Source organism: Pinus tabuliformis, chromosome 4_1, assembly GCF_031772625.1.
Source record: "Pinus tabuliformis cultivar Carrire ecotype Pingquan chromosome 4_1, CPIR1, whole genome shotgun sequence".
Taxonomy (NCBI): Eukaryota; Viridiplantae; Streptophyta; class Pinopsida; order Pinales; family Pinaceae; genus Pinus; species Pinus tabuliformis.
In genome coordinates, this window is record NC_142303.1 from 490,086,602 (window position 1) to 490,091,139 (window position 4,538).

Consider the following 4,538-nt stretch of genomic DNA (forward strand, 5'->3'; position numbering starts at 1 on the left):
CAATTGATAAATTGTAGTGATGTGAACAAATATGCTTGCGAAGAAAATATTTTCTACCTGAAAAGTACTATTTTCTCCTTGAGATGTAAGGCACGCATTAGTTTTGAATGGCACCCAATTTGATTTAATGAGTTATAAAAAAATCCCATCAAAATTATTAAACATATATGTCTAGAGACAAATGAGAGTAACCTACAGTAACCAGTGTGGATTATGTGCTTAGAGCAGAGCATATAATATTACCCTGAACAAATAGAAACCTTAAATCAATTTGTGCCTCCCCATTGATTAGCATTGGCTTGAGACTTAGACTCACCTGAGCGGTGGTTGCTACCTCTCAAAACTTTCTTTAAGATATGCAACTAGTTGTACCGTGTTATCAACGAGAGGCGATACCTCTCCGCTTTATTACCCCATCTCAAATTTTTATTTTGCACATGAATGAGAAAGAAAATGGGTAATTAATATTTTTTTGTTCTTTTTTCTCCACTCAACTTGTAATTTTTGAAATTTTAGTTTCCATGGGTGATATTGAAAAAGAAAAAATTAGCAATTTTGTTTTTCATAAATGGGTTTAGTCCACATCTTCAAAAAGAGTGAAACAAATCTCCGTTAGCAATATTTTGACTTGAAGTTTCACGGATATTCCAAGTTCCCTTTTTTCTTACAAATCCCTAACATCATTGAAGCTCCAGTGGTTTTTTTCACATGGATGCATCTCTACTTCAATGGTTTTAGATGCCTTGTAACTTATTCTTTGTCATTCATCTATACAAATGATAATATACTTTAGCACCTTGTATAAAAATTCCCTCTTCTTGAAAATTTGACAGTTCAAAACTATACAAGGATGAGAAATGTGAAGATTTATGCAGCCAATCTCAAGTGTATGGATTTCACTAGGGTTGAGCATGAAATCTCAGCGATAGTGAACTTTCCAATGCTGGTAAAGGTCATAGTGCATAATTTTCCTATGATGTAAACGTTGGAGCTGAAGTCTTGTGGGTCTCTGCATCTATCCATGAAGAAGCTTAATGTATTTAAAGGATTTTCTGCTACAAACTCACTGAGCAAAGTTTCCCTCCATGGGCGCGTAGACAAGCTCCTTCTCTCATAGTTCTCGAAAGTTTGGTCTCTCATCAAAAAGTCTCAATAGAAAGTAAATGTTTTAAAGTTAGTAATTGTCTTACTTTTAGCATCATGTTAATAGTGTTTTGAACACCATAATTGTATTATATAGGGAGATTTATCATACCAAGTTTGGATTACAGAACCACACAGTAAGACAAGGGGCATTAAGTTTAACCCTTTCACTCAATAGTTTGAAAGTGGCTTGCATGAAAGTTTCAAAATTTGGTAACAAGCAAATTTCTTTTGTACATTCCCTATTCAGAAGAGTTTTCCTTTGTTGCAAATAATGACACTTACACTGCCAAGATGATCTATATTCACTCATGAGAAGAGCTACTTAAAACAATTTCTAGTTTTGAAAAGACCTATTGAAGAAAGCGTGTATATATCAAAAGAACATAGAGAATGCTACCATAGATGTATTGGAGATAATTTATAGTTGATTAATGATTGAATTTGTAATTGAACAAGGCATACTTCATGAGGTACTTCTATTTAATACTTCTCTGCTTATTTTCTCTACTGAAGGTAGATTGAGTACATCTTGTGTTAACTCTTATGCATTTTCCTAGTGATTGGTCTTTTGTACTCCTCATCATAGATAGGTGGGTTTTGCAACAAATTGAAAAGGGAGAAAAGACGTTTGCATCTTTGCATATTGAACTATGTGAAAGGGGATTTTCTGAGATATGAAAATGTAAGCCCCTCCTTAGCATACAAAGGATCTAAGGAATACCCTGATTTACTTGAACATCAACAAAGGAACTGACCATAACTGCATGAAGTGTCACTTGAAATTTTGCAGATTGGAATCTTGATTTAGAACTTCAAAATTGTTCTCGAATGTTGATATGCCTTGGCATAATGTGTCTCATTGAATTGTTTCTTAAGACATTATATAGTGTCAATTAATTTTCTCTTCATGGGCTGGTAGACAAGCTCACTAAGCAAAGTTTCTCTTCATGGGCTGGTAGACAAGCTCCTTCTCTCATAGTTCTAGAAAGTTTGGTCTGTCATAAAAAAGTCTCAATAGAAAGTAGATGTTTTAAAGTTAGTAATTGTCTTACGTCTTACTTTTAGCATCATGTTAATAGTGTTTTGAACACCATAATTTTATTATATGGAGATTTATCATACCAAGTTTGGATTACAAACCACACGGTAAGACTAGAGGCATTAAGTTTAACCCTCTCACTCAATAGTTTCAAGGTGGCTTGCATGAATGTTTCAAAATGTGATAAGAAGGAAATTTCTTTGGTAGGTTTGATATTCAGAAGAGTTTTCCTTTGCTGCAAATAATGACAAGTACACTACCAAGATGCTCTATAATTACTCATGAGAAGAGCTTCTTAAAACAATTTCTGGTTTTGAAAAGACCTAGTGAAGAAAGTGTGTATATATCATAAGAAGATGAAGACAACTACAATAGATATATTGGAGATACTTTATAGCTTATTAATGCTTGAATTTGTAATATAACAAGTCATACTTCATGCGGTACTTCTATTTAATACTTCTCTACTTATTTTCTCTACTGACGGTAGATTGAGTCTATCTTGTGTTAACTCTTATGCTTTTTCCTCGTGATTGGTCTTTTGTACTCCTCATCATATATTGGCTAATCATTCAATTTTATGTGACTCGTGGTTAGAGTCTTCAAGTTGAAAACATTCTATGAAAGTAGCCCCTGATGAGAAGTAAAAAAATGTCTTCCAAAACGTATCCCTGATCTTGTTCAGTTAATTCCAACATGACCACCTGTAGGAGTTGAGCATGAGTCCAACTGTGAATAACTCAGACTTCTATTGAATACTTTTCTATTTATTTTCTCTTCTAAAGGTAGACTAATTTTCTATTCCATAACTCTTATGCACTTTCCTCATCACAGACAGCTAACTATCCGGGTTTATCCCTCAAGTCATGGTTGGAGTCTTTAGGATGTAGACTTCCTATGAAAGTTGAATCTAATTAAGAATCATATTCAATTATGATGAAGGCGGAGTTTGATGAGGAGCAGGGCTAAATTCTAATGGATGCAAACATTCGACTTCTAAATAAATGTATAATCTTCTAACTTGGGTATTTGTTTTCTCTTTTGAAGGCACACTGAATTTATCCTTTGGTGTGTCAATATTCGACAGCAAGTCAATTCCAAATTTCATTAATTGAATAAAATATTGCAAGAGAAGAACATGAAAATGGATACAAACAACAACAAATCAAAACCTTTAGAATCCCAGGGAGAAGTATAAATAATCTAGCTAAAAGAATACAAAGACTTTTTCTTCCATATTTTCACATTCTCTAAATTATGCGGTGCACAAAATCTTGGGAAGAGGAAGAAAAAGGAAGGGAATATCAATTATTGTGACTACTAATCTTGTGCACATGAGTGGTTGAATTCCATTCTTCTTACATTCTTTTGTTGTATTGTTATAATAAGTATTAGTGCATAAAGCTAAGATGGAAGATATTCATGCAACCAAAATATATGCTTGTGACACTCAATCACTATACTAAAACTATGCAACACGTAACATTAGCACATCCGTGACAAATTAACACTTAACACTTGAATATTTGTCAAAAGTTTACACTCAATCACAATACTAAAACTATGCAACAACTAATATTAGCAAGTTTGTGACACCCCTAGTATTCATATATTATGCATATAAATTCATTATTTAAAAATGTATTAATCTATGACGAAGATGGGAATGGGACCAATAATTGGATCTTGGTCACGTTGGTCGTAGCATATGACATAGGTCAATACATCACCATAGGATAGTGTCTTGCAATTTGCTTCTTTCAATAATCTCAATAGAGGTAAGGGAAGCATTCATTTACTTAGTATCACCACCTACAACTCTAATATGGATACATAGGTGGCAACTTGAGGATGTGAATGAGATTTGGGATCTTGCTAATGTGGTCAACCTAAGTTTCAAGTCTTGGATAGATGAAAAAGACGACTCGAGGCAGGTTTTGCAACAAATTGAAAAGGGAGAAAAGACCTTTCCAGATTTGCATATTGAACTAAGTGCAAGGGGATTTTCTGAGATATGAAAATCTAAGCCACTCCTTAGCATGTAAATGATCTAAGATATACCCTGATGTACTTGAACATCAACAAAGGAACTCACCATAACTACATGAAGTGTCACCTAAAATTTTGCAGATTGGAATCTTGATTTAGAACTTGAAAATTGTTCTCGAATGTTGAGATGCCTTGGCATAATGTGTCTCATTGAATTGTTTCTTAAGACCTTATACAGTGTCAACAATCTTAGAAATTTTCCAGTTTATAGCATATTTGATATTTGTACACTACCAGTAATCTTTTGGGGTTTAATTATTTGTTGTGGACTTGGTACGTTTTACCTTATTGTAATTTACATTAC